This window comes from Mus pahari, chromosome 2 (genome assembly GCF_900095145.1).
Source record: "Mus pahari chromosome 2, PAHARI_EIJ_v1.1, whole genome shotgun sequence".
Taxonomy (NCBI): domain Eukaryota; kingdom Metazoa; phylum Chordata; class Mammalia; order Rodentia; family Muridae; genus Mus; species Mus pahari.
In genome coordinates, this window is record NC_034591.1 from 142,256,439 (window position 1) to 142,271,891 (window position 15,453).

Below are 15,453 nucleotides of genomic sequence, written 5' to 3' on the forward strand. Positions count from 1 at the left end.
TATGTGGGGCCCCAGACACAATGAGAAAGCCAGTAATAATTCTTCAGTGTCGTTGGCTTGCCCTGATGGAGCCTCTCTGCTGGTTCCGTTTTCCCTCTCCCCAAGAGCCCCCTCTTCCTTCCCTCCTTCCCTCCATCTCTGTTTCTGCACACAGCTTATCAAGTAGAAGGAGTTGCTGGTTTTCAAAGTCCAGGTGTTGAGAATGCCTGTTGAGTGCAGCAAGCTGCAAATCAAGGCTATTGGGCTGTGTCTGTGGATTGCATCCAGAAAAACCTTTGCTTCTGCTGATTTTGAGACAGAGTTTTAAAACTGTAGCCCAGGCTGGCGGCTACCTTAAGGCAATCTTGCCTTACTGCTTGTTTCTGGAATTTCAGGTTAAGGATGACATGCCCGGCTTATAAGTGACTTTGTGCTTCCAAAGATTCTCTGCCTGGAATGTGTCTCATAGCAGGGACAAATCTCATTTGTCTCCAAGAGAGGACACTAAAGTGGTGTTACAAGACCTAGTCATGGCCAAGCTGAGATGGTCCAAGTTTCCTGACTTGGCGCCTCTATGGCAACAAAATTTCATTACAGACGGACCCAGCCTTTTAAAATTATAGCTTCTAATTTTCCGGGCTAGTTAAGTTCCAATGCTTTTCTAAATGCTTCATAAATCACAGCTCATGTGGTCTTCACATTACTGCTCCGAAGAACCTGCCTCAATTCCCCTCAAACCGATGGGAAGACCTTGGCACAGAGAGGTTGAAACATTTTTTCTGAAAGTCACACAGCATCCATATTTACACCCAAGTGCCTCTTACTTGGAAGGTCATGATTTCTGTGATAGAGAAGAACTGCTTACAAGGCATTATGATGTTTGAGGTTGGAAACCCGAGTCAATCTACTTCATCCCAGAGATGGTCTTTAAGTGTGAAATAAAATGACATTTAAAACCCTTTGTCCTTTGGACACTCCAGAAGTACAGATGATCTCCTCTGTCTGCTGTGTGCTCCCTCAGGTCTAACCCAGAGCTGAAAGGAGAACCCAGACTCTGGATCTGTCTGTCCACAACTCATAGCCACTGGCTGGTCCCATCTTGGTCTGGTCTTGCTGGCTCTGTCTTGTGTTTTCACATTAATCAAAGCCCCCTTTAGAAAAGGTTCCCTGGTCTCCAGTGCCCTGGGACTGACAAAGTTTTCCACTGACTACCCCCTCTATCTCCACTCGCCACTCCCACTCCCCACCCCCACCTCCTGCTCCCCTCCATTCCTATCACACTAGTTCTTCACAGGAGTTCCTCAAGACATCATACCTACCTCCTCGGAAATTTTTAGGGGCTTGGCATTGCCTGGGGTGCCAATGCCAGGAACCCCACAGTGAGGAGGAGGCCAGCTCTCAGGCCCCCCCTGGGCTATGGATTTGCAGGGTCTGGCAGGGACCTGACTGTCAGCCAGTTGATTTCTTTTTCTCCCCAAACAGCACAGTCTTTTGCTAGGCAGCTGGGTCCTGTGAGGCCTTCAGCTGAGCCTGTCACATCCCCAGGCTGTGTCCCTGCTCTGTTTACCCCCTTCCCCCTGTTTAAAGGACTTCCCCCAAGTCCTTCGGTCTCTGAACAGCTGGCCTCAGATATTAGATAGAGCTTTTTCTGTGTTCACCACAAGCTTGTGAACAAAAGGGTTTTAAGAACCCTGATCATGAGCAAGGTCTTGGGAAGATGAAGTGTTAGGAAGACTTCAAACAATTGCCATCCTTGTGAATCTCGGAGCCTGTGCCCTTTCCGAGCTGGGCCTGCTGGGGACTCTGTCTCGGAATTTAGGAGGAGGCTCAGTTTCCTCTTCCAGCCTCCTCATCGGCCTGACATGGGAGATCTGCAGATGGCCCTGGGTGGGCATCAAAGCCCCAGCCTCTGTCACATCTGCTGTTTGTCCTGGTCAGAGGGTGCAGGGTACCACTGAGGCAGGGCTCTTGCATCTCCCAGAGAGTAAAGGCAGTGCCCCAGCCGGGGCCTCCCTCCCTTCAGTGCTCCCTGACTGAAACATGGTCCTGAGAACTCATCACCATCCTAGACTTTCAAGGCAGGGAAACAGTTGGAGACACAGTGTGCAGCTCACCCAAAGAGGCTTCCCAAGCTCGTGTGCAAGGGGACTGCGATTTGCAGCCAGCCTTCAGATCACAATGATCTGGGATTTCCCAGGCATCTTGGGGGAAGGGGGCCACATAGAGGACTCTCTGGTTCTTCTGCCTCCCAATTTCCAGGTAGGAGCAGCTAAACCAGTGGAGCTTGCCTTACGTTTTCCTGTATTTATTTTTAAATTTAAAATGAACACTTTGGAGTGTGACTGCGCACGTGCGTGTGCGTGTGTGTGTGTGTGTGTGTGTGTGTGTGTATACCTTTTCATCAGAGATTAGCTTGAGTGACTTATCTCTTTCCTACTTTCTTCTGGGGGGGGATAAACTCAAGTTGTCAGGCTTAGACTCTACCACCTTATACTGCTAAGCGACATCACTGTCCCAACCCACCCACTAAGTTGCCCTGGCTAGCAGGTCTAAAGGCCCTGCCTTGGGACCAGGCTAACCTTGAACTTATGGCAATCCTTTGCCTCTGCCTCCTGAGAATTCGGGTCAAAGGCATGGTCCATCATAACAACTTTTTTTCTAAAGACAGGGTTTCACACTCTGATCCCAGGCTGTCCTGGAACTCACAGAATCCCCCTGCCTCAGCCTCCCAGGTGCTGATATTACAGGTGTCAGATCAAGAGGAATTTTCTCATTTCCATTACCCTTCTGGCTTCCATGAACCCCGGAAGCAGATGCGTTTCTTGTTTGTTTGCTTGTTTGTTTATTTGTTTGTTCTGAATGTGTCACTTTTGTGCCATCTGAATCCCAGGCTACTTGCTAAGGTTTGCTGGCAGCTCAGCCTGACTTGAGCCTCTTCATGGTCCTGCCTCACGTGGCACCAGAAAAGTCAAAGCTTAGAGAAAAGTGACAGATGGAAGGAAAAGGCTCCCACAGCCCCCAGAGCTCCGTGAAATCCTTCCTTATGGGATTTGCCTTGTTGGAGAAGCCTGGGGGCTCACAGCAGAAACCCACAGTACACACTCATTACAGTGAAAACGTGACTCCAAGTCTCCGGGAGGGGGAGCATAGGGGAGAGGGGAAGGAAATGATTGGCACGGGGGCTTGTTCGTCCTGCTCATTGGCACCGAGCCTGCCCTTCTCCTCCCAGTCCCAAAGAAGAGGCCTTTGAAACATCCCAAAGGAGAAGCAGCCTGAGTCCAGAGACAGGGAGATGCTCCAGGTGCCCGGGAGGGTTGAAGACGATTGCCCCGACAAGACATATCTGGAGGAATTTAGGGACACGGCTGGGTAGAGGCAGAAGCATTTCCCTGTCCTAGGCCTTGTGCTCTCAGAGTGGGTGGCCATGGGCTGTCCATGAGGATTTTCTCATTGTAAGAATAGGGCAGTGTCACTAAGTTTATATGAGGACCACGAAGAAGACTATGGAGCAGAAGCTGAAGACTTTCTCACCACCCGCACACTGTCACAGCTCCTCCCTATTCAATGTATGTCTTCATCGTCTTCAAAGCTGTTATTATATTATTATTACTGTTAGTAGTAGTAGCAGTAATAGTGGTGGTGGCGGTGGTTTATGTGTGTGTGCAGTGTCTGCGGAGGCACTGGATGACTCAATGGGTTCTGAACTCTCACTAGGTTTTGGGGTGAGCACCTTTACCTGCTGAGCTATGCCACCCACTCTTCTTCATCTTCTTTATTTTTATCTTGTTTTTAGCTGAGGCTAGCCTGGAGGTCAATATATAGATGGCAATGGCTTTGAACTCCTGGTACTCTTGTCTCTGCCTAACAGGGCGGGGTTCCCAACGTGTTACCTACCATGCATGGCTGTCTGTCCTTCACCTCAGTTGTAGAGTTTCTTGCTGCCTTTATAAAAACTCATAGACAAAACATCTTTCTTTGTGGAACTTTCCTGTTGATAATGAAAACACTTGTCCAGAACGGAGAAATTAGCGCAGCTGAGGACAGCTGGCTGAAGGTAGGGCTTCCATCATCGCAGGGGTAGATGAGTTCTGTGCCCTGAAGCCCAAGTCAGCCAATGATGAGCTTCTATGCTTAGCCATCCTATGCACCCCACTCTAGCTGCTTTCAGGTATTTCTAAGCTATCTGAAGCTGTGGAAGGTGCCTACATAGGTGTACATATGTAGGTATGTATGTATGACATATGTATATATGTGTGTATATATGTAGGTATGTCTTGTTGTTTGCTTTCAGTTTTCATTTTGAAACAAGGTTCGCTGTATAGCTCAGTTTGGTTTGGAACTCATTATAGCCCAAGCTGGCTTTCAACTCACAGTAATTCTCCTGCCTCAGCCTGCAAGAGCCATGAGGACAGGTATAAGCTACAAATGGTCTGCTTTTTTTATTTTAAAGAATGTCTGCCATTACAGTTTTCAGTTATTTCCTTGTTTCCCTAAATGTTGTGGTGCTGAAGATGGACCCTGGGGCTTTGTACCTGGCAGGTAGTTTCTTACCACTGAGCTACATCTGCAGCCTCCTAAAGATGGTTTGTGCTGCAGCCTCTGGGCACACACACACACACACACACACACACACACACACACACACACACATATACACATACATATATATATATATATATACACACACACACATATCTATCTGTCTGTCTGTCTATCTATCTATCTATCTATCTATCCATCTACCTACCTACCTACCTATCTATGTGCTAGAGTTTCCAAGTAGGGTAAGAATTATGTGGTAGCGGCAGCAGTGTGGCTGGGGGAAGCTTCTGGGGTGTCCACTACAACTAAGTAACCATGAGATACCATATCCCTTCTTGATGACTCCTGTGGTTTTCTTGGTGGGAAAAGAAGGTCCTTGTGCATGCTAGGCTAGGCAAGCATACAACAATTGAGCTATCCCTCGGCCCCGCCCCCAAAGGTTAATCTTAATTAGTCTGCCTGCTTCATGGAGAACCAAGTGAGATAAAGTTTGGAAAGTTGTTTGCAAGGATAAAGGGACACGTAGCTGTGACTGCTGCCAGGCTTTGGCTCTGCGGTTGTCAGGAGACGGTGCCCTGCCAGAAGGCGTGGGAGGAGAGGGGCTTTTGAAGCCAGCAGCAGTTGGAACTCTGAGTGGAACATGGCCGGCTGAGCCTGCGGCCCACACAAACCACCCACCACCCTCCTGGCTGGCCTGCATCAAGCCCTAGGAAGGGCAGAGTTTCTGTGGAAACTGGAGCCAGCCATGCCTGCTGGACCAGGCTGGCTTGGGGTGGGGGCGGGCCAGAGCCACATGGTGAAGACCACATGGGCATGGAGGGGGAGCGACAGCTGGGCGGTAGGGAGCTGGAGGTGGCCAGAGCTTTGCTCCAGCCAGCCTGCTCTGGGCCTAGGGGCAGCTGCCTGCTCCCGGCTTAGGCAGTTCGTGGGGGGCTGGATGAGGTTTGGACAGCCTGTGGGTGGGACACCAGAGAGGTCTGGGGCCATCAGGCAGGGCAGAAGGTGCACACCCTCTACCCAAACCAGAAGGATTAGGCCTGGCAGACCCTGACCGTCTCTTCTGTGGAGAATGCACCTTACCCTGCTAGCTAACAAGACCGTGGAGCGCTCCTTACTTCTGATGTGCAATGTTAAGCCATACAACAGCCTCTGCCGGCTCATCCCCACAGTTGCTCTCCTTCCAGTTCCTCTAGACTTACATGTGAGTCCCCTCCAGAGACTTTTTCAGTCCCCTCCTGTTAGCACCTACCTCTTCCTAGTCCCTCAGGCTCCCCTTTTGCCTGACTACCTGACTCAAAAGGGTGGCATTCAGGAATGAGGCCACAGAGAGGCATTTGGGGGTGAGTGTGGCCACTTTAGCACTCAAGACTTGTACGGCTGGCTCTCAGGAAGGCTTTATCCTTCTAGACACCGTTGTCCCCTCACCTGGCTTCTAATGTCAACTCAGGACCTGTATTCCTGTCTGTGGTACACACTTTAAGTCCAGTTCAAGCCACACAGTGTGGTTTTAAACCTATGTTTTCCCCACACAGCTATTACCCGAGAAACCCTGGCTGGCCTCTATTCCCTAAGGAGTGTGTGCCACTTGTCTCTTTTGTTGCTTTGAGGGGGGCAGGGTCTTGCTATGGAGCTCATATTGGCCCCAAACTTGCAGTCCTGACTCAGCATGTACCATCGTGCCTATCACTAAGATTTGTTTCAACTCCTCTCTGTTTCCATGGCTTTGAAAAGAGTGTTTAGTCTGTTTTCTGTTGTTGTTGTTGTTCTCTTCTTCTTCTTCTTCTTCTTCTTCTTCTTCTTCTTCTTCTTCTTCTTCTTCTTCTTCTTCTTCTTCTTCTTCTTCTTCTTCTTCTTTTCCTCCTCCTCATCCTCCTTCTTCTTCTTCCTTCTCCTTCTCCTCTTACTCTTTCTTCTCTTCCTTTCCCCCTCCTCTTCCTCCTCTTCCTCCTCTTCCTCCTCTTCCTCCTCCTCCTCCTCCTCTTCTTCTTCTCCTCCTTCTTCTCCCCTCCTACTTCTTCTCCTTCTTCTTGCCAGCTCCCTTCTTCCTTTGTCAACATCTCACTTTGGACAGTCCCAAGTGCTGAGATTATAGGCAGGAACCACTATACCTGGCTCATAGTCTGTTTCTGTTTCTATAATTGAATGCCATATGTTTATTTAGATCATGGATTTTAAGAGGATGTCTATGGATGTAGCCTGAATGTCTAATGGGGATGCCACGGTGTGTACAGTCAGCACATAGCCAGATAGACAGCCAGCTAGTTCAGGCTAAAGGGATGACCCTCAGGACCTCACCCATTCCTGATCACATCCCCTCTGCAAAGTCTCGCTCTCTAAATATAAACTTGGGGGCTAAGTGTCTTAACACATGACTTTGAGGGGATCATAGTCAATACATATCAGAGCTTCAGCTTCCTCATCCTGAAAAGGAAAAGAAATGGGGGTTCTTTCCAATGGAAAACTCAGTATTAACCAGAGTAGACTATGAAGATCTCTCATATGAACTGAACATGTTCCTTTTCTTTTAACTCTCACCCTAAGACGCTTTAGCATCACTGCTGTGTTAAGGACCTCCTCTCCATCCCTGTGCCAGCCTTCATCCAGCTTTGCTCTCTGCTTGCGCTCACACTCAGAACTCTGTGCCCCCCACCTTTACTTGGCATCCCTGCAGTTTCCCGGAGAGACCCCAGGCTCCTCTGCATTGTTTTCTTGAGCTTTTGCCCCCCCCCCCGATGCTCCTTCCCTTGGTGGCACGCTCCCTCCACGTGGCCCTTGGAGAGGTCAAGAGACTTGCCTGAGCATGGATCAGGAGCCATGATGAGAAGCCAGGCTTTGCTCAGCCTAGAACTCACAGCCTCACTGCCGATCGTTTCTCACCTTCCCACCTCAGCTACTCAGACAGCTTGAGGACACCACACTTCAAGTCCGCCATTTCTTCCCAAGACCCCACTTCAGGTCAGTCCTTCCACCTGTGATTCTCACATGCCCGTTTAGGAGACAGCACTGCACACACACACACACACACACACACACACACACACACACACACACACGCTCTGCAAGCTTTCTCAAGCGTCTCTTTAAATTTTTCCTAGCCATCCTGAGCCCATGGATGGTCATCATCCCCACCGCCATCACAGTGAACTCTGTCGTCTCTTCAGATGCGTCAGGTAGTCCTTGTGTGATGCCCTCTGCCCCCTCTGTGGGTCTGTGAAGACCTTGAGGGTAGCGATCCAGTTTCTGTCATTACCTTCGTTTACAGAAATGGATACTAATCCATGTGCCCAGTAGATTCTTCTGAGGGTGGTAGCTTCCGAAGCGCACCTTATTAGCATAAATAATAATGAGACTTTATTGGCTCCTTTTCCAGCTGTAGATGCTCATCCTAGTGGGACAGTGGATGCTCCTGTCTTTACACAGCAGGAAGAGGCGATGGGTTACAAGCTGGTTTCTAGGATCCAGGGGATGTTTGCCCAAACGTTGAGACTTGCTGTGTCTAGTTTGAACTTCACACTGGGGATCTTTGGAGGAGCCATTCCGATTACGAACTAAGACCCTCTCATGGTAAGCCACCGCTTGGTCTCACTTCTACAGGGGAAGTGGGTCACACAAGTAGAGAGTCGGGACTTGAACTCTGGGTTGGAGACCCGTCATCTGAACCAGTCACTCCTGGGGGATCAGAGACTAGTTACTACAACTCACTAATGAGTCAGTAGTGCATAGTTTACGAGCAGGAATCTAAAGGCCCCATTTCTTCCAGCTTTTAAGTCAATGAGTGAAGCAAGCCATTAAACTGATAATGACATATTCAGAGATGATACCCGCAGCCAGGGCACCACAGGAGCACCTGAGAGGAGTGCCTTACATGGATGTTCAGAGCTGCTGAGGGGGCCTGGAAGGTCCCTTCCAACAGAGATGAGAACTGCACGCATGTGCACACACGTGTATGTAGGACAGGGGTGTTGCTGTGTAATCCAGGTGGTCCTTCAGCTGGGACTCTGCTGCTCCTTTCCGTCACCCTCCTCTCCATGTTATGGTTGGAGGTTTGCGCCACCACCCCTGAAAAAAAATAGGTTTCACACTTTTTCTGCAGTGGGTCTTGTGTCTTCCCTCCATCACTGTCTGGGATAGGTGGACTTCGCTATTATCAAAGTCAACTGCAGGATAAATTAAAGGCCAAATCACATGTCCCCTAAACCCAAACAGAAGTGTGTTGAGGCACTTCCTGAATTTGTGTTTTGGGGACCAGTTATTCCTTGTGATGTTGGGAAGGATTAGAGAGGGTGGGTGACCAGATGTTAGAAGAAAACTGATTTCATCTTCTCAGGAAAGCCACCCTGTCACCTCAGGTTAGCCACCCTGTCACCTCAGGTTAGCCTATCCTTTTTGCCCTGAGGCTGCAGTAGGCCTTCCGCAGGAATGGAAGCAGGAAGGGGGAGGCAGCTATTTCCCAGAAGAGAGTGGTTTCAAACCCAAGGTCATGGCTGCACGGGGCAAAGGTTGCCAGTGCTCGGAGTCAGGGGATGAGGGGCTGCCTGGGAAACCCAGGAAGCTGCCAAGAGCCTTCTACCCAGGGATCCCAGTGGTATTCTGAGGAAATGGGGGTGGGGGTGGGGTGCCAAGGAGCACAGTGGGAGAAGGCTGTTGATGGAAATGGGTTTCGTTAAAGTTCTAGAACCTTCTTTAGGGTGGTGAGAGTATGGGGTTGGGGGTCAGTAACCTTGGACTAAGCACCCGAATGTCACAAAAACCCTCATGGCCTAGTTTTCCAGGGAGAGTTTTCCACAAGGAGAAAGGCTTCATACACTCAGTGTTCATCTCTGTCAGGGATGCTTTACCAAGCATGGTGGCTTTCTGTGCTTTATTCCATCCTGGGAAAAAGATAACGTTCTGGTAGATTTAGGCTCCACAAAGGGAAGTTTGAGGACCCATGGAGTCCCCTATACTCTGTCACTATTACCTAAGTCTTATGAGTGCAGAAGGCAGGGTGCTGCCATACAGGATGAGAGGGAGAGGACAAAGGCTGGTGATCTGGCAAAGTTCTCTGTCTGTCTGTCTGTCTGTCTGTCTGTCTCTGTATCTCTGTCCATTTCTCTGTGTCTCTGTCTCTGTCTCTGTCTCTCTCTCTCTCCTTCAAGCCCCTGTGAGCCCCTTACTTATCTTCCCAGTTAGGTTTCCAGGACCTCAGCTGGTTTTACCCAGCCTGATTGTTAAGCAGTACCTTTCTCTTTGGTTTAAAGCTTCCACGACTTCATACTGTCCCTGCTTAGTCTCCTGGCTTCCAAGATCCAGCAGCACTCCCCTGTCTGTTAATGGTCTCATCAAATTAAAGAAAAGATGTCCGTTTGGAACTGTTCTCATTACAAAAGTGAACTGTTCCCAGGGCTGCTGACCATTCTTCCCAATACAACAGGGGTCAGATGTGGCAGGTGAATCCTGGCTGAAGGAGAGAGGAAGCACCGAGGTCCACATCCATGGTGCTGATGACATGAAGTCCCCTGAGGCATACACAATTATATCAAGCAAGCAGTGACATTGGAGTCAGCTGTGGGAATACACAGCGGGGTCGTCTTCACATCCCCGCGGATGGTGACAGAGCCAGCGAAGATTGTAGAAGGTGAGATTTGATTCCAAACTTGGGGGATGTAAGGGTGCTGATGGGGAGAGGGAGGGTGGGGACACTGCCTATGCACAGGAAGATTTGAGCACAGGGTTGGGAGTGCTGTGCCTTGGAGTATGAAGGGCTGGATGAGGGCACATCGTGGCTGTTCGGGGTGAGGTGAATACTGAGGACAAAAGTCCAGAGAGGCTGGAAGGGTGATGTCAGAGATCCAGTCCAGTTACAGACAACTTGCTCAGCCACAGGCATCCTCTCGCAGGGCCACAGGGAACTCCAGGATTGCTCGTTGCTAGGAATCAGGATGTGAACGGAAGCTAATGGTGAGGGGTGGTGAGGTCTGGATTCTCCCAGGAGCTCTGATTGCACAGCCTGGCCGGGTAAGACAAGACTCCTGAGTTTTCTCCAGCATGTGGCTGCCCTCCAGATTCACAGGCTCCCAGGCGCCAAGGAAAACCCCACACAGAGTCCCGCAAGGCAGACAGAATGCTGGCCTTCGAGAAGAGAAGAAGGGTCTCTGACACGAGGAAAGTACCCAGATCTCAGCCCAGATGTTGAGGACCCATCACCCTGCCCCCATCCTTGCTCCACACTGCTTCTCAGCTCATTAGAGTCATGTCTTGCCACACACACCTCTTGTCTTCACTCTTTCCTGGCATCCTCGATTAGGTGTGTGTGCAGAGACAAGCCAGACTGACTCCACATCAGATGCCTCTTAGTAAGCGTGCCTTCCCCAGCATCCCCTCCAAGCCATCCCTTTCTGTGCCCTTTCCTGGGGCACCAATCCCTCTCACCTGCTCAGGAATGAAATATTTTGGATTGGCATGTGGAAGTTCACTCTCCTTTTACCTATGTTCCCTCACAACCCCTCATTCCTGTGCTGTGTGCTATATGCAGACCATTATGCCTTGGTAAAGGACTTGATCATCAATGCCACGGTCTCCAAATGTGTCATGGAGGGTGACCAACATGTGTGGAGACTGCAGGGGAAGAACACACTTCCATTGATTACTTATTGATTTATTTTTGAGACAAGTTCATAGCAATCCTTCTGCCTCAGCCTCCTAAATTCTGAGGTTACAAGAATGAGCCACCATGTCTGGTTATTTAGTTAAAGAATATGGCCCTTAGTTATTAGTGTATTGACACTGATTCATTAGTAATAACATAAGCTGTAATAATGAAGAATTAGCAGGGAAAACTGGGTTCAAGATGAATGGAAACCCCCCAAACTGCCTTTAAAACCTTGTAAACAGAAACTTATTGCAAAACAAAAATGTCGTAAAATACCATTCTTTATTTTTTTTAAAAAATAAATCTCTCTCATGTGTATGTGTGTGTGTGTGTGTGATATATACATGTACACATGTTTATATGTGTGAGAGGGTGGGCATGTACATGTCTGCATGTGTGTCAAGTGCACATACTCATGTGTACAGGTGTTATGGAGCCCCAAGGTGGATACTGGCAATCTTCCTCCATGTTCTTCACTTCATTCATTGAGGTTAGATCGCTCAATAGAATACAAAGTTTACCAGACCAATTTGTCCAAGGGATTTCATTTTCACCTTCAGAGCCTTGGGGTTATAGGTGGGCTGCCATGCCCCCCAACAGTTAGGTGGGTTCTGGAGACCTGCAAGTGTTTTAAGCACTAAGCCACCTCCACAGCCCTGTGCTGTCCTTTGCATGGCCAGCACTCACGTGTGCACTGTGTCAAAGACATCATGCACTTATAAAACCACAGCAGAGCTAAGCTAAGGGCTCAGTGGCAAGAGTGGGACTCAGAACGCAAGTGTCCGGAGGGAGGTGACCCGGCTGCCATGAAGTCTTTGGTTTCTCAGTGACCCAGGGGCTCAAGCCCTTCCTTTCATTCCTTTCCTCTGTTGGTTGATTTGGCCTCATCTACAGAGTCTAAGGTGGCTTGTCACCACACGCATGCTTCCAGAGGCAACATGGAGGAAGACTGGCGGGTTCAAGTGTTCATGCACCATTTCTGCTCAAGTCCCACTGGCCAAAATGTTATTCAGATGGCCTGTGGTTGAGGGCATGGGACATGCAGTGTTCACTGTGGTTGGCATTTGAGGGTAATTATAATGTGACAATGAACAATGTGACAGTTAGCACTCTTCGCCACATTAGTGGCTTTTAGAATATATAATGCAATATAATATATAATATAATTAATATAATATCTAGCTGTTCATATATTGAAATGGTTGCTCAACATTTCTGTTTGGTTTTGGTTTGCTCTTTTGAGACAGTGTCTCACCATATAGCCCCAACTGTCCTGAAACTCCCTATGTGGACCAGGCTGGTCTTGAACTTGTGAACTCCCTAAGTAGACTAGGCTGACTTTGAACCTTCAGTCTGTGAGTACTGGGAGTCCAGATATGAGCCGTTGTGCTCGGCTTAGCCATTAAAAAGAAAAAAACTGTTAGGGATGCACAGTCCAAGCATTGAAGCCACCAGTTTAAGACCATGGCCCGAGTTTCAAGCATCCTGATGCATGCTCCTTCCAAGTTCCAGCCCTGTCTGCAGCCCAAGTGTGGGCTCTTTGTCCAGCAGTGCGCTACGCAGCCTCATCTCTGCTGGTGTGTTCAGGAGAGTTGCATCTTGCCCTGGCTGTGGGAAAGCCTCTGCTTTCTTGGCAGGATCTTCCCTTTAGTCAAGGAGACTGGGAGTGTGGAAGAGAGGTAGAAAGGACAAGGACAGCTTCTAAGAAAGCCGGGCAGACAGAGAAAGAAACAATGACAGATAGAGGAGGAGAACGAGAGATAAGATGGAGTAGCCAGACACTGGGCCTGGAGCCCAGGACAGAGACCAGGAGGAGGAACAGTGACAGACTAAGACTGGAGGGGGGCTTCTGTGAGGTCACCCATACTCAGGAGGGGTAGTGCATGGCTCAACCTGGGAGGGTGGGGAACAGACACTGTCTGGGGCTTACCCAGCCATCTTTGACCTTCCTACCATAACTTCCACCGCAGTCCATCACACAAACTCCTCGGGGCTTGGTGCTGTTTAGGGAATAGGCTTCTTACTGGGTTTATGAATTGATCTTCCTGGACCACATGTGTTTCCACCACTTCCTCCCCAGTGCTCACACAGCTTTTCGAGTCAAGCAGAGAGGAGGCCAAGTGCAGGCAGTAGTTTCTATCTGGGAGGCTTTGGAAGGCTTCATGGGAGAAGTGCCTATCTCCAAGTGCAGGAAGAGAAGGCAGGAGGAGGAAGGACCCTCTTAATCAGGGAACCTTATGATCAGAGGTGAGGATGCTCAGAGGAAAACTGCAGAGTGGAGCAGCCTGGAGCAAGAAAGGAATGGTGGGAGGGAAGGAAGCGGGGGCTGCGCCACGTATTGGGGACAAGCTCACAATAAAGTGACTTTCTCCAAGTGATAAAGGGTGCTGTTCCATTGCCTGTCTGCCGAAGATAGGGGCAGAACCAGGTGCCTGGAACAATGGACCACCTTCTCTGCACTCAGCAGACCTGGACACTAAGGTCATCCTTACAAGAATGGGGGGAGGGGGGGCTACAAGGGGCTGGAGATGAATGAAGTCTGTCCAATCACAAATGGCCCATGTAGCACTCCACTCCTGCAGAACTCATCTGTCTTTTCCTTCCTTCCTTCCTTCCTTCCTTCCTTCCTTCCTTCCTTCCTTCCTTCCTTCCTTCCTTCCCTCCCTCCCTCCCTCCCTCCCTTTCTTCCTTTCTGTTTTTTAAACTACGGCTTTATTCTGCTTTCTTGCTGACCCGATCCATTCTCTTACTGCCTGACACACTCAGTTCTGATTCTCTCCCAGTCTGGAGCCCTTCCCTTTGCTCACCCCCTCCCCCACACCGTTGGGTTCCTCTGTTGATTCTTTCTTCACTTGGCACATTCCGCCACCTTCTACACACTGCCGTATGGTGATTGGTCACCTCTGAGGGTTGTGCTGGCTAGATTGTCTTCTTGACACAAGTTATAGTTACCTGGGAAGAAGAGGGGTCCTCAACTGAAGAATTGCCTCCATCAGATTGGCTCACGAGCAAGTCTGTGGGAGGCTGTTTTCTTGATTGATGGGGGAGGATCCCCATGGTGGACCATGACAATCCTGGGAGGTATAAGAAAGGGAACTGAGTATGAGCCTAGAAAGTCAGTAAGAAATGTTCTTCCATAGTCTCTGCTTCAGGTCCTGACTCCAGGGTCCTGCCTTAGCTACTCTTGAAAATAGACTGTAACCAGTAAGCCAAATTATCCCCAAGTTGCTTTTAGCCAGTGCTTTACTGTAGCATTGTAGTAACTAATACAGTGATGACTGGAGTAGAGTACTCGTAGCAGCAGACAATGGTTTAAACAAGAAATGATGGCTTGGTGGTGTCATTGGAGACCCGGTTCCCATCATGCCTTGCTGACGTCTTTAGCTGGGGTGTGTTGTTTCATGGCCACAAGATGGCTGCAATTGCTTCAGGTCATGCCTCCTCACAGAGCCATGAGAAGAAGTAGACGAAAGGAGACTCTCCTTTTACAATTAATGGTGTCCTTTTTTACAGTGCCTCTTCCAGTGCTTCTTGTCTAGTGCTTGAACAATGGAGGAAAATGAGATTGTCTGTGATTATCACAGACTAATCCAGATTTATGCATGTGTGCTGGATCTAGCCGCCTCAGCAGATATGCCCACAGTAAGCACATGTAAGCACATGCTAGCTCATGTAAGTACATGTATGTGTGACCCCAATGTTGTCTGGGTCTTGGATGCGCTGTTGGTTACCTTTCTCATTACTGTGATAAAGCACCTAGGAAAATCAGCTTCAGAGGGGAGGGTTTCTTCTGGTTCATGGTTTGAAGAGACATCGTCTGTCCTGGTGGGGAAGGCACAGAGATGGGACCAAGAAGTGTCTGGTCCAATGGCATTCATAGTCAGGAAGATGAGACAATGATGGTTATCAACTGACTTTCTCCTTTTTTTAACTTTTTTTTTTCTTTTCTGACTTCAGCCTATGAATTAGCACTACCTGTATGCAGGGCGGGTCTTCCCTCCTCGGTTAAACCTCACTGAAAACCCCACCACAGACACAGTCAGGGGTATCTCTTGGGTGATCCTAAATCTTGCCAAGTATAAATCATGATTTACCACCAGAGCCAGGAGTGGTGGTGCACACCTTTAATCCCAGCACTACGGGGGCAGAGGCAGGCAGATCTCTGAGTTCAAGGCCAGCCTGGTCTGCAGAGTGAGTTCCAGGACAACCAGGGCTATACAGAAAAATCCTGTCTTTTTAAAAACAACAACGACAACGACAACGACAACAACAACAACAAAAAGATGAGCCATCAGAGTGTC

The 15,453-nt window shown here is 49.1% G+C and overlaps 1 long non-coding RNA gene across 1 annotated transcript in view; it reads left to right on the top strand.

Annotated features, from left to right (window-relative positions):
* Positions 1-15,453, top strand: part of LOC110315930 — a 62,084-nt gene that overhangs the window by 26,687 nt on the left and 19,944 nt on the right. Inside the window, exons 2-3 of the long non-coding RNA XR_002380235.2 lie at positions 2,206-2,214; positions 9,935-10,138. This is a non-coding gene — a long non-coding RNA (uncharacterized LOC110315930). The remainder of the gene's footprint in view (positions 1-2,205; positions 2,215-9,934; positions 10,139-15,453) is intronic.